At 35.0% G+C, this 24544-nt stretch overlaps 1 protein-coding gene across 4 annotated transcripts in view; it reads right to left on the reverse strand.

The window, feature by feature from the left end:
• Positions 1-22148, reverse strand: part of nAChRalpha6 (nicotinic acetylcholine receptor alpha6) — a 119537-nt gene extending 97389 nt beyond the window's left edge. For 2 of the 4 annotated variants that reach the window (XM_068284361.1, XM_068284362.1), the window contains exons 1-2: positions 21458-22147; positions 6547-7373 (exon numbers count right to left, since the gene is read on the reverse strand). The gene's annotated coding sequence lies outside the window, so the exon portion shown is untranslated. Of the gene's footprint in view, positions 1-6546; positions 7374-21457 lie in introns of all 4 variants that reach the window. The other 2 variants (XR_011031714.1, XM_068284363.1) reach the window with 2 other exon arrangements.
• Between the last annotated feature and the right edge of the window lie 2396 nt (positions 22149-24544).

Genomic DNA, 24544 nt, shown 5'->3' on the forward strand with positions numbered 1-24544 from the left:
AGATAACGGGAAAAAAAAAACAACAAATTTACCTAAGCGGATGACATCGACTTTGAAATACCTTTTACTAAAACTTAAACCTAAATCTATAAACTGAACTAAGAACTCTCCAATGAACCACATATGTTATGGCCATGAATATAGATTTTATGATCGTAGTTCCGTTTTAAGTGTTTTGCTTGTACATATGCCATTTACCTTCACGGTAATGGGTATTAAAAGGAAAAGCAATGGGAAAAGCAACAAAACCAAACCAGGCAGAAATTAAAAAGGCATGGATAAAAAAGCACGGCAGTCGGGCAGTCTATGAGAATGATGAGGGGGGTGACAGGACGCAGAGGGTGTGTGGGAGGGGCGTATCCCAGGCATAGGCGGTGGCAGCCGCATGAGAAATGCAGTAATTGAAATACATGCTGCGTGTTGCGAGCTCCACCTCCTTTTATGGTGTGAGTTGCGCAGCAAAAAAAAAAAAACATAGCACACTTTCAGGCATCGCCCATCTTTGGCCCACCACGACCACAATAATTTACACGTGCTCGGCGGCCAGCAGGCAGGCAAGCCAAAGGACACAAGAGAGAGAGAGAGAGAAAATAGAGTGGTAGAAAGAGAAAGAGCATTACGCTTTTTACTCTCATTTAGAAGATAATGTGCGATAGGCAAGGCATTTTTTCTCTTTTTTTTCAAAGGATGTGAGTAACGATGAGTTAATATCAAGATGAGACTAGAGACCAAGTGGAATTTTAATGAAGATAATGTGTATTAGTCAAATGTACGCAGCAGCTCATTCTCAGTTAGTTACCTTAAGCATAATTTTCAAATAAATTCTTATTCATTTAACAACGACTTTTTTGTTAGAGTAATAACATTTCGGTTCCATTAGGCAGCAAAAATTTTTCTTTTCATTTAAAGCTGCCAAGTCTATCTAATTTCACAAAGCTACAAAATTATATTATTTTATATAACAAATCGCAAGCTGCTTTCATTGCTTTCCCTTCTTTACCTTTCTCTCTTTCACTTTCTCTGCTTATCTCCTTCTTTCAGTCTATGACCGCGTCAGCTGTTTGTGTAATTAGGAGGTTTTATGAGTTATGTCTGCCAACCAAAAATAACAAAAAAAAAAAAAAAAAAAAAAGAAAAAAGAAGAAGCAAGACTGAGCCGACTTTATACGCAAAAGAATGAGCTAGCGGGGGAAAAACGCAAAACGCCAAATTTAAATTGCACTCACACACTCTTACAGACATACACACACACACACACTTGGAGGGAAGGACTCTTAAGAGGTTCTGGGAATTCGCCTTGTCGCGGTTAATTAATTTCAAGTTTAGTTTTTATGCCATTTGTTTGTGGCACAGAGCTGGCAGGTAAGAAAGTTTCAAAGTCAATTTTATGCTTCGACAATGATGAGAGAGCCAACTACGCTACCCCACACAAAAAAGGAGAGCAGACCCCTCATCTTATAACACACAATGATCCTTGAAATTACCAGGCAAATATTTATTAGCTCTCAATGAAATTAGTTAATTTTTTTATACCCTTTAAATGGAAGACCTAGAAATATTTCTATTGCTAACCTTTGCCAACTAAAATTCTATGTGGTTTCTATCATGGAACCAAGACTACTTCAATTTAAGCACTGAACAGATTACGAAAGCAATGTCATTTATTTTAAGCCTACACAAGCAATTCTGTCAGAAATGTGACTATAATCCTTAGGTTCATACCTAATTGCCAAATAAGGATTCCCTTTAGAGTAGGGTATGAAAGTAAAAGTTGTATCCGCTTAGGCGTGACAAAAGAGGTGGCAAGCCGCCGATTTGGCTCCCTTGTGGTTGTCAGCCTACACCCATTTATACACACACACACTCACATACACCTACACACATACACTCTGAATACACTGCAGTTTGCAAATTGCCCCCACCAAGGGGATTGGCAAGTGCCCTGCAGTATCCGCTTTGAGGTTTCCATGTTTTTTGTTGCAACATTTTTTGGTTTTTGTTGTTATTTTCTTTTTAATTTTTTTTAGTGGTGGGCGGTCGTCTCTGTTTATAATTGAACCCTTTGGCATACATTGTTGCACAAATTTGTTTAGCAAGTTGAAAAATTATGCCCAAGGGGCTGGTTTATAAATATACTTAAAATGCCAGTGAAGCGATTTTGTTGGAAAAAAATATACATACATACATATACATATTTGTGCAGAGATTTTGGGGTTAGTTTAAATTTTTATTCAACTGGATAAGAGATACCTCCCTACATTGTATATGTATGTGTATATAGGATTGGAAGGATATAGTTAACAATTTTAAGAACAGAACTAAGTTAATTGATAAATTGCTAAAAGACGTGTAGAGATGAAAAAGTCGCTAGTTGTTATAATAAAGAAGTTTAAAAGATTTAAATCATTCTTATTCAATGTGTTAACATTGTATTTATTGTTAGGGAAGAAATATTGACCTGGCTAGCAAGTCTAATTTCAAACGAACAAAAAAGATTGCTGAATCCATAAACTGTATTAACTTTAACAAGAGAAACAAACATTTTTGTAACTGGCGCAACTTAAAACAAAACAAAAGGATTGAAATAAGTATTTCTTAGATTAACAAAATGTGAATACATGAATTTTAAGTGAAAGCTATAAGTCCCCAAAAAGAGTTGTTAGAAAGTTGTTAGAACCACCGTCCAGGAATTAGTAAACAACAAGTGATAAAAGTTATTCGACAGCAAAAGTTGCAATTCTATTTTACAGTGTTAGGAACTAAATAAATGAAATTTTAAAGGGCTTAAACTATAATTAGGCAACATTAAATTACATTTAAATTCAGAAATATTTATTTTTTTTTTATTTATTTCAAGTGAAAGCTGACACATTCATAGCATAAGCAAAATTGTATGATAATTTGATGAATTTTCATCTTTACTGAACAACACGTTGAAAGACAATACCACTGAATAAAAATTTGAAATTGTAGTCATTCATATTTTCAAATGAAAAACCACAAGAAAAATTTTGCATGAAATATTATGGAATATTAAATTTTTGTGAAAGATGAACTCGGAATTTGGTTCTTTGTACTGCATAAACACACACGCACACACCCACACACATGTACACAGGGGGCAACTTGTGCAACTACCCACACACACATTCTCTCTTTGGAAAAGCGATTGCAAATATTGCCATCCAAACGTTGAGTATCAAAAGTCATTTTGCCAAATAGTGCAGCATACTTTTGTGAGCGAGCTTTTTTGAAGTGCGGTTATTGGTACTCTTTTAAAACACATTGCAACACAAGAGCAATAAGAGCGAGACACGGAGTTGCAAAAAAAGAAAATCGACGGAGAACGAGCGAGAGGAAGAAAGTAAAGGCAAACACAACAAGTGCTTTGTGCTAACAACAACAACAACAACAACAACAGCAACAGCCACAGCAGGAAGAACAATTGCCGCTATTGCTGCTGCTGCTGCTCTGAACTGGGTCAGACATTGATGATGAAAATACTGGTGTATGGATATGCCCAATGATAATTATGATGATGCTGATAATGATAATTATAATGATAACGATGATGATGATGATGTCATTGGTGCTGATGAGTAGCTGACATTATAAACAATTTTGCAGCCACTGGCGCAGTTTAATTAAAATGGCGACCAAAAAAATGAAACAGAAATATTCAAGTATGTAGGTACTATAATCTATTTCAGACTCAAAAGAATAAGTATGTGTGTACACCAAACAGAGAAGAGAGAGAGAGAGAAAGAAAAAGCAAGCGACAAGTTAATTTCATGGCGCAAAAGGAAATGGCACAACAAACAAAGCTAAAGACAATGGCCAGGACGACATTGCATACACACAGGACGACACACCGGCGGGCTGGCAAGCAGGCAGCCAGGAAGCAGAGAAGAACGGAGAAGCAGCAGGCAGAAGGCATTCAGACAGAAATTAAATTGGAAATGTTGTACTACGTGCAGCAGACAGGGCTAAAAGGAAATAAACCAAAGGCAACAACAAGTGGCCAGGACATGGCAAAAAGGAAGCTGTTGCTCGCTGCTGGTACTACTGCAGCTTGGCAACAGGAGACTATATGTTATTATACAAATGAAAGAGAGGATTCTCTTATAAGTTAAAAATTGTCTCAGATTTCGCAGAAAAATGAGGCAAACTACTGCAAAAAAGAATATAAAACCAAAGACGAACTCTGTACACCCTAAGAATTGAAGAAAATTTATATTTCAAAATATTGTTTATTCATTTAAAATTGTTTGACAAAGAAAGGCCCTTATCAGCTATTTATGGTTTATTGGTCATGGGGTCTTAAGTATGACATAAACACGTTGCTATACCCTTTTTTGAGTTACCCATTTTTAAAAAGAAACAAATGCAATTCAAACCATCTGCTGCTTCATGTTTAAAGGGTCCCAGACAAACAAAGATTGAAAGATAGTTTCACACACACACACACATAAATATATAAATGGAGATACATACATAGCAAGAGAGAGATAGAAAGAGATAGTCGAAGAACACAGAAGGACCCAGAAGAGGAGCCACAGCAAAAGGAAATGCCTGGCAACCAAAGCAACATTATTTAGGTTTAATCAGCAAAAACAGATTTGCATGAGACAGTTTTTGGCTGCAATGAAATAAACCAACTGGAATTGAGAGATAGACCCCGGCAGAGACATGGTCCAAAGAAAGAAAGCAATATATATGTATGAAACTAACGACAACAACAATAACCACAGTAGCAGAAATTTTCAAAGAAAGGGAGAAAAAAGGCAAAAACTATTAAGAACTGTTGACAACAAGGGAAATGAACTTTTGCCCCACACCCATCAAACGAAAAAATAATGATAAACGTTTTGTGGTTACGTTTCTAAGCCCAAGACTATTGTGGCCACTTGAAAATGGATACAGTTTTATTTTCGACTTTAATTTACGAACTATTAACTAATAAAAATTTCCTAATTGAATATGGTTTAGGTATGGGAAATAAAATCATAGAAAAAGTATTAAAAACAAAACACTAGATCCATACATATACTAATTGCTTCAAATTTGGTTATTTTCGATCTCATCCATGATACTCCACTTCATTGGAGAGCAATTCATATGAACATTCAATTGAAGCTGAGTAAGCAAATTAACTATTTTTTTTTTTTTTTTTTTATCTGCATGTATGTATACACAATGCATTTCACATTCGGTCACGTTTTTCATTTTCCATCAACCCGCTGCCAATTTGGGTTTTTCAGTTTGCTGAATTAAAATCGAATTAAGCAACTTTTCATACGAAACCGAAAACTGCAATGCGTCAAGTCGAGAATGGGCCAGCAGAGGCTTGGGGGACGAGACGAGGAGGCGTTGAAGTGTGAGGGTGGCACATTGCACCCGTGTCCATTACCAAACAAAATGTAACAAAAATTTTGCACTCCAGTTTACTTTAAATACCCTTACAAAAGCTATTGGAATTCGCTATTTAATGATCATAATTGTGCAAAAATCTTGTGTGTTTGTTTTTTTTTGGAATATAAAAAATTGAGAGTTTTAGATTTTATCTACCATGTGATTTATTTTCACTATAAATATAGTAACTGCAAGGGTATATAAATTCAGCCACATTGAAGACAAGTTTGTTGAATTTTCCTTTCCTTTTCACCCCATTTAAATCCAACGCACTCTGTGTACTAAATTTGCTTTTTTATACATTTTCGTTTTCTTTTTTTCTGTGGGGGTGCTCGTTTTGTCCAGACTAACGAAAATTGCTTTCGGTGATTTTTATTGGATTTTTTCAAACGAAATATGAAATTCATAACAGGCAACGACAAGCTAAGAGAAATCAGTCGCTGTGCAACAACTTCAACTCCAACTCCAATACTAACTCCCTAAAAAGGACAGCAACGTTTTACAATTTTCATGCAGCCAGCTGGTTTTGATGCCATTTTGCTTGCTTTCGTTATTTTTTTTATATTCCTCCCGAGTTTGGTCCACAAATGCCAAGCTCAATGTTCAATTTGGATTGCAGGTCCAAAAACATGACTTAAATTTACTTTTTGGACAATTTACTTCACTTTGTAACAGTTGGCTGAAAATCTCAACTATTAAGATACAATTTGATGATATTTGAAGATTTTCATCTTAGCATTTCACAGTAGAACATCATGAAATTTAGAATTTAAGTTCACTTAGCCCTTTGTTACAATTTTCAACATTATTTTGCTTTAATAACTAACAATGACAGAATAGTTTTCATTCCTGTGACCATTCTCATTTTTTCCTTAAAAAAATATCAAACAAACGAAAGTTTAATTTGAAATTATTAGTTTAATAAACTGAAAAACATTAAGTTGGTCTTGATTACAACTAGCCATCAATGCTTTTTTCACTTTCCTCAAACACTTTTTGTCTAGAATTTTCAGTTAGGTATTATAATTTTTCGTTCCGAGAACAAATAAATATACTTTAAGATTCTGCTGCACAAATTTGAGTCTTTTTTGCATAATTTTATTCTATATAGTTTTAAGCTTGTCTGCTACATACCTGTTAGTTTAATTTCAGAGGCAACAGCAGATGATTTTATTCTTGTTGCTGATGTTTTAGTTGCTTCTATAATGTTTTGGTTGTTGTTGTTTTTCTTGATGTTGTTGCTGTTATCTAGTTGTCGTCGTTGTTGTTGCTGTTGTAGTTGTTGTTGTAGTTTATGTGTTGACTGCAGCTGCTGCGGGGCATCAGTTTCGTTATGGCAATGGAATAAACACAACAAAAATGTTGATGAATATTCCATAATTAATACAAAAAAAAAATTAATAAACGTTTATTCAGCTTGTTTACTTTTTAAACCTTTTTCGTTTTTGTTTGTTTGTTTTTTTTTTTTCTTTTTTGGTTTGTTTTCTTGTTTGGTTTAATTATTTAAATTTTTCATATTTAAACTTGTTTTATTTGCCGTTTTAATGAGGTGCATTTAATGTTAAAAACATTTAAGTTGTTGCTGCTTCTTGGTTTGCTGCTATTTTTGCTGTAGTTGCGTGCTTGATGGCTTGATGACAGTAAGAATTGATGATTGAGGCGCTTGATTGACTGATTGAAAGGATAGAGCAATTTATTTTGGGCATTTTCTTTGTCGTTTTCTTATATTTTTGTTTAAAGATGTCAAAAAATTAAGATAGAAGATGATGTTTTTTGTTTTTGGTTTTTTATTATTTGCTGTTTAAAAATAATATATTTTATTTTTATTTTATTATAATTATGAACACTTTTTGTAGTTGTTGCGTGTTTATATTTTGTGTTTTTTAAAAAATTAATTATTTAACTTTTAATGTTCCAGTTTATTTAATTTTATTTATGCATTTTGCCTTTAAGTTGATGAGCTGCATGGTCATTAAAAATCCAAATTATTTAAGGTATTTATATAAATGTGTATGGGATCTATCTATAGATAGAAGTGTCTGTGAATGAAAACTATAAGTAAAAGAAAAAATAGTGAAATATTTTATAAGATATGAGTATTTACATTAATTTATGTGTGTTATGCAGCGTTGTGATTGACAAGAATATTTAAACAATTTGTTCGTTAAGTACTAAATCTAGTCAGTAAATATTTCCATTGAATTTTCTTTAATTAACTCTTTTACACCTGGCAATAGATACTTTATATCTCTAATCTCAGTTAATTAAAAGACTTTAAGCTTACTACAGGTTAAAGCGCTTTAGAAGCAGTTACACAGTTTCTAATCTAAAACTGTAAACAATTCCCTGCATTGCCATTGCAATTTTAATAGTTACACTAACGACAATAGACGTGCTTTTGTCCATTGAAATACAAAAGGCTATACATATGGGAACACAGGCATCTTAGCGTTTTGCTTTTCGCATTCCAAAACAGTCCGGTGTACAATGCAAAATGTTGATTGTATACCCTCCATTCATCTGATATGTAACACATATTAATTACTACCAATTTTGATAGATTGCAATTGCAACATCATCTGCAGGACATCAATTTCAAATGGGTCGACACTTAAAACTGTCACAGACCATAAAATTCAATTCAATACAATAACTGTGCCCAAACCATAGAAAAAGAAAAACAATTGCCAAGTTACGCCCAATGATTACGCCTCTCGGTGTCCCTCCCAGTGTCACGTGCCACAATTTACGGTCAAAGTTTTGAGAGGCCATACTCAAAAAACTGTAACAAAAGCAACTAAACATTAGTTTAATGTATCCTCTTGTATTTTTATCTGTTGCCTTTCCTTTCCCTGTCTATCCATCTGTGTGTGTGTGTCGTTCTTTCTGTCTATGGGCCATTGATAACTATGAGTACTAGCATTTGGTTAGCTGAGCGCACAAAACTTTGACAAAAGTCACTTTAAGCAGCCCTCCCATTTGGTATATCCGTTTTGAGAAGAAAACGCCCAGGCAACTATTGAAAAAGGAAATAGCAGGCAACATTATGAAAGAAAGTATAACAAAATCCATCAAGCCAAATAACGACTCAAAAATACCTTAGGCAAGCCTGTAATCTGTTGCTTAAGACTTCTTTATAAATACATCGAATCAGAACATTTTGTTAAATTGGTAATTAAAGCAAATAGTTAGCCACAGCTTATTTAGAAATATATCAATGTGCTATAAACTAATCTAATCCTACTTAAAGGGCTTCCATTCTAATATACCCACATTGTACCCTAAGGAAATCATATAAAAATGATAAAAAGAGTTGAGCCACTTACTGACCAAGAGACACCCGAAACAAAAACCGAATAAAGAGAAAAAAAAAACAGTAGCAAGTCCCGGACTGGGACTACTCAGTCTTTGTTGTTGTTTTTTTTTCCTTCTTGTTTGTTATTTATGACAATTTCATTGTCTTGTCCACTTGCTGCCCTTTTTTCAGCCTGCTTTTGCCTTTTGCTTATTTACTATGACAGTCAAAGACACACTCTCTCACACACACAGACACATACACAGAGCCATAAGCGGGCACCGGGAAAAGAGAGCTCTATCCCTTTGTGTAGCATACTTTTGTGCGCGCTGCCTTATCAAACGTTTTCCGCGCTGTTACTCTTAATATTTTCGTTTTTTTAAACAGCTCTATCTACAAGAGTGTATATGTATGCGTGTTTGTGTTAGTGTACGGCTGTTATCAGTGCACAAAACTCATCGTCCATTGATGGAAAGTTTGAGTGAAAACTGTGTGTGCTGAGTGAGAAAAGAAACTGGAAAGCAACTCAAATGTGTTTACACTTGGAAGCACACAGCAGCCAACAGCAGTAGCAGGACAACACAAGGAGCTGCCAATTGTTGCAAACAAGAGTTCTGTGTACCTTATTTTTTTTTCTCGTATTTTGGGTTTCCTTTGGCTTAACATGGTTGAGGGCGGCGGGCCAGCAGGCCCGGTGAAAGCTTCTCAGAAAAGTATGCTACACATACCAAATATTTATGTATAACCAATTTGGCCAGGCATTTGTTCAAAAATTTATGAAGCTCTCTCTGTCTCCACACTTCTCTTTCTTTCTCTCTCTTTCTCTCTATTTATCATTTTGTGTGTCTTTTTCTATCCTCAGCTGTTTGTGTGTGTGTGTGTGTGTTTTGGGTCTCTTTCTGTCACTTGGAAATTGAAATTTATTTAATTAACCCTAGACAAGGAACTGAAATGGTTCATTCAATGTCAGCAGAAATTGTCTTTTAAGCGTTTTATGAGTGCGAGCAGGATTTCAAATGATTATTTCTCTTTCCCCTTTTTTGTTAGATGTACTGTTGTTTGTGGTTGTTGTTGTTGTTGTTGTTGTTACTGCTGCTGTTATGTGCTCCAATTCCCAAACATACACACTCACTGATACACACACACGTAGAGTAACAATAGGCAGCACAAAAAAACTTGCAACTTGTTTGCTTTTTTCACTTACTCTACCCGTGTCTATCTCTTGTTTCCTTTCTGTTTTTTTTTTTCTCTGTTTATTCCGCGTTGTCTATCCATCTCTTTCTGCTGATTAGAAATGCTTTTGATGTATGATGAAAATCTGTTAACCAAGCGAAACGAGTGCAGCAACCTTAATCAAACATAATGAGCAATTAAAAACTTTTTCTTGTTCGTTTATCGCTGGGTTTGTCGAGCCCCTTAAGGTATAGAATGAAATTTTTTCAATATGCTTCAAAGATTGTCTTTAATTCATAATCTTCTCTTCCCCTCCTTTTTTCTTTCTATTAAACCTGGCCATTGTCATAAAATATCAGAGGAAAAAAAAAGGTTTTTTTTCTTCCATGTTATTTGAAAGGTAGTAGGTCATTGAGACAGCAACAGAAGCCACAGCCGTAGCCACAGCCATAGTAGCCGAACAGACAACGCATGTCCTTCCCAATGATGGATGTGGTCTTTGGAAGAGCTGCTCAACTAGTCGAGAAAATGTAAAAAAAAAAAAAATAGTGAAACATGTAGACCTGCCATGCAAAGATGTGCAAGAAAACGAAATGGCAAGCCAATTGAAATATATAGAAAAGAAACTGTGAATTGAGCAAATAAATCACAATTATTGAATCGAAATATTTCAACAAGTTCACAAAAAAATAAATAAAAAATAGTCTCTGACGAAAGCTAACAAACTAAACAAACTATAATAAATCACTTGAATATATTACAATACACTTGCTGTATGTTTCAAAGGATTACTTTGGAATGTTGTATGCTTACATTAACTTCAATAGAAAATCTATTGGTGTTTACAGATTGATCCTAATTTAAAGATTTATTATAGAGCGAAAAAAATCAATTCTATTTATAGGCTTTTTTAGGAATGAAATATAAACGTAAGTTTGACCTGGAAGTTTGCAAAAAGTAGAAAAGAATAATTTTTTTTAATTTTATGAAGAACTTTTTAAGTGTTTTATAGGTAAACAACTGTATATTTACTAAATGTTGGTGGCTTGAACCGTTAATAAACTCTAAGACAATATTAAAGTACTTCATAAGATAGAGAATTAAAATCTTGCTGCATTTTGTGCGAAGCGCCACTGTTCGCTTATGTACCAAAGGCAGAGTTTATTGTCTCTGACATAATCAGCATAACATTTTTCTCCTTAAATAAGTTGAAAATAAATATCAAGGATCAAGTTTAAAGCCAATGTTATTGATATTACTCTTTCAAGCGCTAAATTTGATTGATGAATAATAATGCATAATAAAAATTGGCATATTTGATATACTCTTTCTTAAAAAAAAAATTATATTAGTTTTGACATCCACTTCATTTTAAGGAGCTTTGAGATTTATATATACATATATACATACATAGATATCCATAGATTTGCATAGATTATCAACTATTTGGCCGTTAATTCAGTGAACATTTTTGAATTTTATAAATTACATAAATATGAATTCTAAAATGCTAAAAGCACAACAAAAAAACAAAATTCGGATTATATAATGACCCAATTTGAAAGATTCATTTAAATGCAGATTCTCGGTGAGAGTGAAAACTTTAAATGAAATCATATTTTTGTGCAACTTGCATGAATAATTCTTACTACTTGTTATGGTTATATAGACGTAAAAAAATATATATGTATATATACACAGATCTATATACATATATGCGTGGGAAAGTAAATGTATTTGCAGTTTTTTACTTTTTACTGACCAGTTGCTGCTGTATAAACATTTTATTGATCCCATCTAGGTTTTATTAATTGCTCTCCCTGTTGCGCCATAAAAAAAAAAACCAAAATAAACTACAACAAAACAGACAAATGAAGAAAGAGTGAGACGAAAAGAGAGATGGAAATGGAGAGAGGGTAAAATATTCCTTTATGTGCATAATTCCAGTTTTATGCATCATAATTTTTTTCTTTAAGAGTAAAAGCATTTCGTTTTTCGCCCACCTATCTCTGTCTCTCACAAGGTAAACAATTTTCTATCTTTCGTTATTTCCTTTTCCCCCACCCCCATTTTCTTGCCACTGTTTACATTCCCTTATGAGTTCATATAAATTTTGTTTTATACCTAAGAGACGTTAGCAGAAAAAAATACAAAGAATACAATGTTTGCTCTTCAACTCTGTGCTTATTCTTTTTGAACAACAGATATGTGTGTCTAGTTCACGTTGAGTTTTTTGTTGCAGCGGAAAATGGAAAAGTTGTAAATCGCCAACTTACGTTTAGTGCAACAAAGTCGCGTTTTCATGTGGAGATGCCAACGTGAAAGAGTAAGCAAAAATGTTCACACATAAAGACAGCAGTGAGTGAAAAGCAAAGCAAAAACGGCGAAGAAAGTGGTATAAATTATAGGATAGGCCAGGGGAGAAAAGGTTAAGTCAGTGGGGTAAAAAAGAAAAAAGTGCCAAGCTCAACAGAAATTCAATGCTTTGGCGACGAAGATGCTGTTAAAATAAAATAGAAACGAACGTAGGGCAAGCAATAAAAGTGCGTAAGGATATATGTGGCAAGAAATGGCATACGAAAGAAAGAAAGTAAAGTAAAGAAAAGGAAAGGAAATAAGCAAAACGTACGAACGACGAAACGAACGAACGATGACGATGTCGAAATTAATACGAAAAATCACATTAAAACTTCCACAAGGAGGCAAGAAGGAGCTCAGACTGAGGCTAACACTGAAGCTGAGGCTGAGACTGAGACAGAGGCAGAGGCTGGCCAAAGCTTTTTTGGCTGGGTTAAAGACGAAACATATTGTGCGTAGACGAAAGAAAAAGGACGAATAGGATGGTTCACACACACACGTACATACACTTACGCAGTCACGCATACACACACTGACTGACAGACAGGGAGACAGACTGGGAGGCAACGTGTTTATGTTTAAGTGTTTTGGTGCAAGGGATACACAGACATGCCTTGTGAATGAGCACGAAGGGATGAGACTCTGAGGGCAGGGCAAGGTTTTTTGCTGCCGAAGGATGAGCAGGGGTAGCTTGAATTTCGTTAGCAGACAGATATACAGAAACGTGCTATGTATTGTTGTATGTATGTACATACATATATACATACATATAAAGTGGAGCAATTTCGACGACTCTATTTGGCATATGTGTGTGTGTGTGTGTGTGTGTGTGCGAGAAAGCCAATGTTTGCCTGTATGTGTGCGTGTATCTGCTTTCAATTTGTGTTCCTGGCATTTAGAGAAAGGTAGATGCATAAAAGTTTTCTTCTTTTTATGATGTCTACACTGTCGCTTATCAGTGGACAAGACAATAACTTCCTAAACAGAAGAAATATTATTTATATATACAGTCTCTGGTCTGGTCCGTTTGAATGACAGACACAAAACTGATAAACAAAAATCAGAGATATACCAATCACATTCGAAGCTTTTGGGTATTTCAATTCATAAGGGGCTTTATTTTCTCAATTGGCTCTTACATAAATTACAGCAGGTACACAAACAAACAACAACCGCCATAAACTACTTGAAATGTCTGATAAACTAAAAGAATTATAAAAATTCAACTCAATTTGGAAAAAGGTAGGTAACGCTTTATAATGAAATACAAAGAAATGCAATAAATTTGCTCCTTTTGGCATTGATCCTATCAATGTCACCAACACAAAAATTTTATGCACGGTCGACCTGTCACCTATGTATGTATGTGTTCAGAAACGTTTCCACAACGCACATTTTGGACATCTGCCACAACCATTGACGCCCACTTACCAAATGTCACATCCTTCACATCCTTTTACACTGTCTACAAAACGAATAACGACTAAATATCTTCTTCACTTAAGCCAAGTAGTCTCTTAAGATGTAAAACAATAACTGAGGATGCTTAACCTCGGGTCCGAACTGTCACATTGTATTCCATATAAAAATTATAAATAACGCAAAAAAAAAAAAAACAATTATATATGTAGGAACCGGTGATCAGGCACCGATAGACAATAAAAGAACCAGAAGCGGTCATCGTTTCTAAAGCCAGTTCGTAGTGCTAAGCCAGCATATAATAATAAAAGACGGTCACACTGACTTCTAAGTTTGCAACGATAGCGAGCACACGTTTCGGGACAGACCTACAGTCCGTTTATTTTCTCAAAGCCATAATCTTTAATTGTAACACTAACATCAATGCCAATAACGAAACCGGAATATAAATAAATACCACAAATTGGGGGCTCGTCCGGGATGGCAGCTTAAAAGTGAAACAATTAATATTGGCTATTGAATTTTACAAATTCGTTAAAACTTGTAAAATTCTAAGAAAGAGGGAGACAGCAAGTGACGCTGCCTCGAAGAAACGTTCACGTGAGAGGAAGAGAGATAGCTGCAGTAAAAGCGCGGTATCGGCGAGCAACAAGAACTAGAAAACTTGGCCGACGAGGGAGACAGCAAGTGACGCTGACATAAGGAAACTGCAGAAGGAGTGAGAAAGCTGATCAGAAAGGTGGTTCTGGAATTTTCGCAGCACGTGACGAAATATTTGTGAGGTTTGGCCGAAGAAGGTACCATTGGGATATACCAACAATCAAAAGGCAAGGCAGGAACGGATCGAAGGGCACAATAGAGAGCGCTGGAGAAGTGTACGGCGCTAGAGAGGATTGTGGCTACAACGATTCCGGTTGCAAGATTGATTAAAGGTTGCAAAATCGATACAAGGCTGCCACAACGGAGGCTGTGTAAATTGCTGGAGAAGTGTACAGTAGTTTACCAGTGTTGGTGGTAATAACGTTTCGAGGCTTTGTTAACTGTTGCAGAAGTGTACAGCGGTTAGCCAAGGCTGGACGCAACGAAACTTGAAGTCTACAGAAACTAGCGTTGAGTTCTAGGAGTGAACTGCGTTAGTGGTGGCGGTGGACAAAATCTGGTGACGGCGGCGTGAGAAAGTTTTGGCAGTGGCAACAACTCGAAGGTTGGCGAGAAACTGCAGTATTGTTGCTAAGAGGGGATTTCGGATGGAATTTGGCGATAAGACGAATAACATCGATCAATAGAAGACGACGACAAAGCAGAGCGACGTGGGACCAACGAAAGACGGGAAAAGCGTATGTTATTCAGAACTAGCGAAAACTGATAACAATTTTCAAAGCTAGAAAATAATACTCACATAGTATAAGAAGAATTGTACGTAATTTTAAGTTTGAGATGGAGCTTGCAGAGATTCTGGCTCTAAGCGTGGTGGCTTTGCGATCGAAATTATCCGAACTAGGGCTCCCTACGACTGGCAGGAAACGGGATTTGCAGAATAGGTTACTCACCTATTATGGTTTGCAGGAGGAAGATGAGGAATCAGACGATCAGTCAGTTATAACAGCGAATGGGGAACTAGAGATTGCAGCGGGAAACGTAGTTAGACCCGAGAGATCATGGTTTACTTTGAAAGATGTTGAGGACAGCGTGTCACAGTATTCTGGTTCAGATATTCCTAACATTGCTCAATGGATTGAAGAACTAGAAGAATGTGCAGCCACGGTACAGTGGAATGAATTACAGTTATTTGTGTATGGAAAACAGTTATTGTGTGGGGCGGCAAAATCTTTCATAAGAAGTCAGAGAAATATTAAAAACTGGAGATCCTTGAAAACAGCTCTTCGTGCTGAGTTTAGTGTAAGAATATCTTCAGCTGCAGTCCATAAGAAGTTGAATCAGCGCCAACAGAAGAAAGGCGAAACTCTAAATGAATATTTATATGCATTGATGGAAATTGCGAAGCCGGTAGACGTAGATGAGGAGAGTCTGATAGAGTACTTCGTTAAAGGTATTCCGGATACAAAAACTAACAAAATGATGTTATTCCAAGCTCGTAATATTTCAGAGTTAAAGTTTCAAATCGAAGTTTATAAGAAGGGACGTGATTCATACAAGGCAGCAAACAGATTTGAAAGTAAGGCATATGGTTCAAGTGAAGCACAGGCATGTAGATGCTTTGAGTCGAGTCGCCTGTTATTCAATATCGGATAGTATTATTCATCGTCTGAAAGAAGCTCAATTGGTTGATGATTGGACAAATGCTGTAAGAAGTCTAGTTGAAAAGGGCGTGTATGAGGATTTCTATATTTTGAATGAGGTCTTGTTCAAAGATGCCAATAAGCAGTTGATCGTAGTACCCGAGCAGATGGAGAATGAAATCATCTTACTTGCCCATAAACAAGGACATTTCTCAGCAAAGAAAACACAGTTATTGGTCGAAAAATCATACTTCATTCGAAAATTGAAAGGAAAAGTTACACGAATAGTTGAGAGTTGCGTACAGTGTATAATAACAAATGCGAAAATGGGTAGAAAAGAAGGGTATCTGACAGCGATTGATAAGGGAGATCAGCCGCTAGTTACGTTTCATATTGACCATGTGGGGCCGATGGACCTCACTAAGAAGAGGTACAATCATTTGTTAGTAGTTGTTGATGGTTTCAGTAAGTTCGTATGGTTATATCCTACCCGAAGTACCGGGGCAGACCAAGTCGTAAATCATTTGGAAAACAAGCAAATATATTCGGTAACCCAGTGAGAGTAGTGACCGATAGGGGAACGGCGTTTACGTCACATTTGTTTGAACAGTATTGTAAGGACAATAACATACAACATTTATTAATTACAACTGGTGTTCCGCGGGGAAACGGGCAGGTCGAAAGAATGCACAAGATCATTGTACCCATGTTAACGAAATTGAGTTTGGAAAGCCCAGCAACCTGGTATAAGCATGTAGGCAAGGTACAACAACTGATAAACAACACTGAGCCAAGAAGCACCAAAGTGAGTTCGTTTAAGATACTAACAGGTTTAGATATGAGAGTTCCTGAAGATGCAGAGCTAAGAGAGCGTATTTTAGGATGCATAGTGAACGAGTTGGATGAGGAACGAAAAGAGATCCGAGATAGGGCGATTGAAAATATTAAAGTCCTACAGGACGAAAATCGAAAGTCCTTTGATGCAAAACGGAAGATCGAAAGGATATATAGGCCTAACGATTTAGTAGCGATAAAGCGGACACAGTACGGGGTAGGTCTTAAGCTTAAAGGAAAATACTTCGGTCCGTACAAGGTCGTATCAGTCCAGAAACATGGAAGATATGAGGTTGAAAAAATAGGAGATACGGAAGGACCAACTAAAACATCCACTGTGGCCGAGTTCATGAAACCTTGGGAAACTTCATTCGAGTCGAATGAAACGTCAGGAAGGCCGAATGTAGGAACCGGTGATCAGGCACCGATAGACAATAAAAGAACCAGAAGCGGTCATCGTTTCTAAAGCCAGTTCGTAGTGCTAAGCCAGCATATAATAATAAAAGACGGTCACACTGACTTCTAAGTTTGCAACGATAGCGAGCACACGTTTCGGGACAGACCTACAGTCCGTTTATTTTCTCAAAGCCATAATCTTTAATTGTAACACTAACATCAATGCCAATAACGAAACCGGAATATAAATAAATACCACATATAATTTAAATAGTTATTGTGTTTTTTTTACACATGTCATGAGAATATTTGCAATAGAAGTTGTACCACTCTCGTCCTGAAAACGTTTGGCTTTGATATATGACACGACAGTTGAATGGAAAAAAGCCTTGATTACTTTATAAAGTATCTATGAGTAGTTTTGAATACATTGTTTTTTTTTTTTAAAGACACAACTTTATTAAGAAGTCGACAACGACGACGAATTTCAGTTTTGGTCACTTAACATCTGAAACTCAATATGTATAGATAATCTTTGAAAGTGATAATAGTATTTACATTAATGCAAATTTAAACTATGTAAGTTTAATCTGACAAATAGAAAAGTTTTCATAATTTCTTTTCCATTGGATGCATTGCACAGTTATCATAAATAATTTTCGGTCAAAAAGTAGCAAAGAAAATGTTAATTCTTTAATTCATAAAGTTAAAAAATATTCCTAACTTCCTTTGCTAATAGAATATTGTATCCTCTTTGGTATTCCGCCGATAAATTTAGACATTTCTGCTTCTAACATGTACTTGAGATAATTTCTACAAATTTAATTCTATGAATAGATTTGTCGATATATTTTTTAAGACGTTCTTTTCTTTATATTTCATCATGTGGTTAACCTTTTTTATATGGTGTATTGCTTAAAAAAAATTATGTATATTTTCACAAATTTTGTAACATTTGATTTTCATACTGTTCTATTGTTTTCCATTAGTTTTAAATGTAAACTGTTGTGGAACTAATCAGGGCAACTAAAAATGTATCGTGGTTAAAATTTTTGCAATTTTTTTCCTTCAAAATTTAAAGCAGGACTAGAAACAACTTTTCTCTTCTCTGCTTTTAGTCCCATAATGGACTCAATTTTCTCTAGTTTTCTCAGTAATTTTTTCTCTCTCTCTCTCTCTATCTTTCTATTCGTATTCTTGGCCTCTTTGTCCCCTCTAATAGATATGGGCGGCCCATTTTTAAACAACAAGACCTAAAATGTGAACTAGGCGTAGTCAAGCAAAATGATTGATGAAAAATCTGCGTGTGTACACAACTTGGCACTCAACACTACACTGCACACACACACACCCACAAACACACACACTCAGATGCAGAAGACTCAGCCACAGACGTACATATATGTGTGAACCAAAAATTATACACACACACACACACACACATGAGCACTTACGCCCACTTAGACACGACGCTTTCTGGTTGTTTTTGCTGCCTTTGCCAGTTGTTAGTTGGCACAAAACTTTGCTTCCTTCCCGTTTTTCCATCATTTTTTTTTTTTTTTTTTTTTTTTTGCTGTCTTTTACCAAATTGAATGATAAGGAGGCAAGTGAAGACAAACAGCCATGGGAAGAGAACTAAGGAAATGACTAAAAGAAAAGTTTTTGTTTTTTTGTTTTTTTTGTTTTTTGCACAGGAGTTTTTGGGTCTGATTGATAGCAGTGCAAAAGTTAATTGCATACAAGCAAGAAGGCGGAGTGTGTTGAGGGCGGTCCCAGAGGCGATTCAATGATGACCACAAAACTGCAATTTATATGAGAGAGATTGCATTGAAAATCTCAGCACAATGAAATTGCAATTTAAGTCGAGTATAATTCAATTTTAATTATCGCAACAGCAGCAACCCAAAACACACAAACAAAAAAAAGTGAAAGAAAGAACCACAAAACAATTTAATGAGAAACCCAAAAGAAATATCCATACAAAAATGCGCTTTTAATAAGAGTGAGAGACAAAGAGAAAGACGGAGAGCACCAGAAACGAATATCTATATAAACCAAATTATAATGTCAAAACATTCACTTGAATTTTCTTTCATTTCCTTCGTTACTTGGGCATTTTGCCAGAAAAACACAAAAAAAAACAGGGCCACCAACATGGAAATTTTCTCTTTGATTTGTTTGCGATAAATATCAGGAAGCAACAGTTTATCAGCCAAATAAACAAAATTCACTAGCAAAAAAGTATTGCCTTGCCAATCCAGGCTGGGTGAGAACTATATTGAACGCCCTTTCCATAGAATAAAATAAACTAAAAACTTGGGGAAAAATCAAGCATCTTCAACATTTTCGAATCAGCCATATCAATATTTTGTTTTTTTGTTAATTTTTTTAAACTTGAATATTATAAATAATTACTAAAGGAAAAGAATCACTAGCATCGAGGTCTCCGAAACATAAAATTTATTATCTTTCCTAGCTTGAAAGCTGAAGCTAAAAGAGTAATTAAACTTCGTCATGGTAAATTGTTATTTCAGAACTATTTATGTTGTCTTTGAGTTGAATTTACATTTTACCAATTGCTAAATCGGATCAATGTCAAAGGTGAAAGGTGTAGAACATTTGATTTGAAATTCAAGAATTTACTTTAGACGCTTGTAAATAAAAGTCCTTACATTGCACAAATGCCAAAATAAAGCATACAAAAATACATACAAAAAACTATTTGTGAATTTGGCTTTTCGTCTTGTGATCATAAAATTTAAAAATTTAAACTCTAATATTATGCGTTGTGGAACATTAAGAAAAATTCTGAGTTTATTTAATCACTTTATACGATTTCATTTAACTAATAAGCTTTTCAAGAAAATTTAAATGGAATTCTGCATGCAGCTTATTTTTGCGAAAAATAATTTCAATTCTGTGGAATTTTTATGAATTTAATATTCTTATTTACATTTAAAAGCCTAGACTTTTTACAATGCCTTTTTATCTTTTCTTTTACACTCGGAAGTTTTACAATGACTTAAAATTTTCCAAATTAAGAGCAAATATTTTTACATTGTATGCAAAAAACTTAATAATATTTAAGAGAAATATAATGACTTGTCTTCAATATGTTTTGTTTAGTTAGATTTTACTAAATTTGTTTTCATTTGCAATTTAAAATTTAACGATCTAATTTATGCAATTTATGATTTTGATCTAAATGTAAAAAGTAGAGTTTTTTATTTCCTACAAAAATCCCTGAAAATCCTTTATATGTGAAACATTTTTTCAATCAAAAGTAAACTTGAAGAATATTCATATTTTGGAATGAGAACAAAATGTTTGCCTTGCAAATACTTTCTCTCTTGCTTTAAATTATTATTACCCGCGCAAAAGCTAATATAATCAACTTACTACTCAAAAGCGAATATATATAACTTAATTTTTACAAATTCAGAAAAAATATGCAGAAACCTTTTGAAAGATATCTAAATTGCTGCCATCAAACATTGAAAACATTCAAACTGTATTTGCTGTCACTGCAGAAATGCATTATATGTACTAACGATAAGGTTCCCTTAGTATACCGTTATTTGACATGCAGGACGAATAAGAACTCAAAGCTTTTTCTAAAAGACGGAAACAAAACCCGCGGGAAAAAACTTTCATAGCTCCGCACTTAACATTTTCTGTTGGCATAAAATCAAATAGGTTTCAATCTCTACAACTATTTCTAGTCAATCAAATTGGCCACTTTTTTTCTATTTCTATTTCTACATAAAAAAAATATAAAGAAAGCGAACTAAACTTGTTTAAGAAAGCTATGTATAATATAAAATTTAACATATAAGTTAAAATTTTTCATTAAAAAAAATTCATTGATTGTTTGCTGGTTAAATCAATTATGCTATTTTTTAAAAAGAGTCAAGTAGTTAAGCCCTGCACAATACTTTCTTTTTGGAGATTTTTAGTTATTGGAAACATTTGAATTTTAACAAGTAGTTAAACAAAAGATACTTCATTCATATGCTATGTCTGCTCTCTGATTTTTTAGCTAAGCAAAAGCGCAACAATTTATGTGTTAAATAAGTAAGCATGTAGTGGTAAGGCACCAACGTACATATGGATAGATATCGGGGAATTCATTTTAAGCTGTTGCACCCAAAGGAATGGAAATGGAAAATCATGGAAAAGCCACAAGAATTCATGCACTTAACGAACAAACAGAGCTTGAACTTGTAGTGGAGCAACAATTTTTCAGCAATTTTCATATTAAGAATGTATGTGTATGATGGTATGTGTATTGGTGTTATGTATACGGTGTGTATATAGGTGATGTGTTTACCTTTGGGATTGGTTAATCAAACAATTTGCGTTTTTTGTTTTATTTTAGTGGGTTTTACTTTTATAAAAACTTATTTTCATTTTTTTTTCTCGATTTTTAATTCACGTGCTTTGTGTTTAGAATTTTAGAATTTTATGTTTTGTTATTGTGAAAACACAGACACATTTACGTTTTGAAGTTTTTTAAGGATATGTACACAGACACACTCCCACACTCACACAAACACGCACGCACGCACACACACACTGATACACACACACACGCACAGGCAGACACAACGAGTGGAGCACTTGGAGCTGGGAGTTGGGGAGGGGAAAAGAGCAAAACACATACACAAATCGCGCGCGGTAGATGCCAAAAAAAAGAAGAAGGCAAAATTAAAGTTTCGATAACGACGACGAACGCGCACGATTTTAAAGTTGATGAATGGTTGTTGATAGCTTTACATCCGATAACTTTGATTTGTATAAATTTGATTTGTATGTTTTGTATTCCTGTTTTTTTTTTTCTCTTTTTTCTTTACACAAAATAGTGTTTTTCTCTCCCTTTTCCTATTTTTGTTTGTCGAGATGGTGAGAACTTTACGGTACACACACGCCAAAGCCAGGCAAAATCGCAAGAAACTGGTCTGCGGAAAAAGTGCGTCCTATCTGGTTGTACCCTAACGACTTAATGCGCTCAACGCAGCTTTTCACACGGCCATGGACCACGCAGCATTTGAACTCAGCTTTAGCTCAACAGCACGACGACAAGGATTCGCTTGGTTCGTTTCTGTTACACTTCGTGCTATTCGATTTCATTCGTTTGGGCTCACATTGTGTGTGTGTGTCCTGTGTGCTTGGGCTTGAGTGAAAGCTCGTCTCTGTCTCCGCCAGCCTGGAATGTTTACAGTTGAGCGTTAGGCCTTAGCATTAACATAACTAAAGCGTGGGTGTCCCTTTTTTTTTTTTTGGTCCTGGCTGGTCAATGTCTCTATACCTGCAAAAATAATGGACATCGAGGAGTGGAACAGCTCTGCAAACTTTTATTAATGAGCGACAAGTGTGCGAGTGGGTGTGTGCCTAAATCTTGTTTTCGTGTGTATGTATGTGTGTGTGGGTCTGTGTGTGCGCGCACTCAACATGTGCGAAAAACTTGGCCATCCAAACGGATCCGTTACGAACCTTTATCCTGGTACACATTTTGTACTTAAGATGCGCTAGTTAATGGCTGTCCAATATTTTAAGTGAAGCAGCTGTATGCTGTCTCTCGATATTGACAATGACAAAATCAAAAACGAAAATCGCACTCAAAGTCAATAAAGAAGGCACGAGCAATAACACAGTGGGCATAAATTCAACTAATACATTTTCAGATATATGTATATAAATCAGAGCTTAGGTAAGCTTTTTGAATGCTAATAACCCCTCATTAATTAACCGCCATGATCTGGTTAAAAGCTTATAAAAAGTTAATTATTAAAGCCCAATTGGCTATTTAGAAAATAATCAGCGGCATATTTAGCATTGAATTCAATTGAACGTTTGCTTTCCTATGAAAACGACCCTATGGTACTCGTAATATATCAAAAGGATATCTTTACTTATATTTGCAACTAAATAAATTATTGTTGCTTCTTATTCTTATTCTTTGGGTAATGCATTCTTTTCCTAACCAGTAAACCAAATCAAATAAATATATTTAATACAAATTGGTTTATGATGTATCTTTTTTCCTTAAGACACTTATTTAGCCAACAAATAATTATTTCAAACATGTCAAAAGAATATGTTATGAATACAATTTTTGAGAAATGTAAACAAAATCAATAACACGTGTTACATTCTTATATATTTAGTTAATATTGAGGAACTTTGTTAAGTAAATTAAATGGTTGAAAACTTTCACGATGAGCATGTTTGACAAATTCATTATACGTACATATATACCTATATATACGAATAAACCTAGTCGGTGGCTCTACTCCCTACCTACCTACTAAAACTACAATTCTGTTGTGCTCGAGCCCCGAACCCCGACGTAGGTGAAGTTTCCCCCGATGAAGCAATGCTGAAAGGTAGTTCGATATACGAATAAAAATAAAATTGAAAATTCGACTATAAATCGAGAGAACTAAGCAACATTATTTAATAGAAATGAGAAAAAGCTACCAGAGCATTGGCTGCGTCAAAATCATATACGGATCTACCATTTTAAAAAACGTTCGTTGATGGACTTATATCCGACTATGTACAGAACAAATATTCATGATCAGTAGGACGAGACGAGCTCAAATAAGCATGTCCGACCGTCCGTCCTCCTTCAGGGTCAACGCATTTTCCCCCAGACGGTTGAAGCTACATAGTTAAACTTTTGCATGAACGATTGTACATAATGCGCGAATTGTATATCTCGGATTCAGCCGGATCAGACCAGTGTATCATATAGCTCCCATACATATGGCAAAGTCACCAACAGCGATGTTATTTCAGTTTGACGGCTAAAGGTAAGAAAAGAGTAACAAAAAACTTGCAAGGGTATACAAACTTCTACACGACCGAAGTTAGCCCCGGCACTCTGGTCCACTTATATTGTTACCATATTTCTTATATACAAATATTTTGATTGTTTGATAATATTCGAGTTGTCAAAAATTTCGTATTATAATAATAGATGTTCAATTACGGGCCTTGACTTGTAAACCGAGCCAGCTTCACTGCAACTATCTGCTATCTGTTCTCTCAGCCTCTTATGTTTATTCTCTTTTACGACAGTGCCCTTTTCGTCTAATGATATTTGAAAAGAAACAGAATCAAAAAGTTATCTAGAATCATATTTAAGAATTGTCCTCATTACAATTGTCGGACTTAATCATAATATAAGTAGTACAGACTCTGATTTCATTTGGCCTTTAGAGCGCATTATATTTCATTTAACTTATGAATGTTTTGTACAAGTTTTTACCTTTATGGCATATAATCCCCACAGTGCCTAAAGGATTATTGTAACTGCTTTATTTTGCCGTTTACAACCATGAATTATAGAAACCAATAAAATTAAGTGCATTAATGCGCTTTGCTCATCATTTTGTATGACTATAACGAATGG

This window comes from Drosophila tropicalis, unplaced genomic scaffold (genome assembly GCF_018151085.1).
Source record: "Drosophila tropicalis isolate 14030-0801.00 unplaced genomic scaffold, ASM1815108v1 contig_393, whole genome shotgun sequence".
Lineage (NCBI taxonomy): Eukaryota > Metazoa > Arthropoda > Insecta > Diptera > Drosophilidae > Drosophila > Drosophila tropicalis.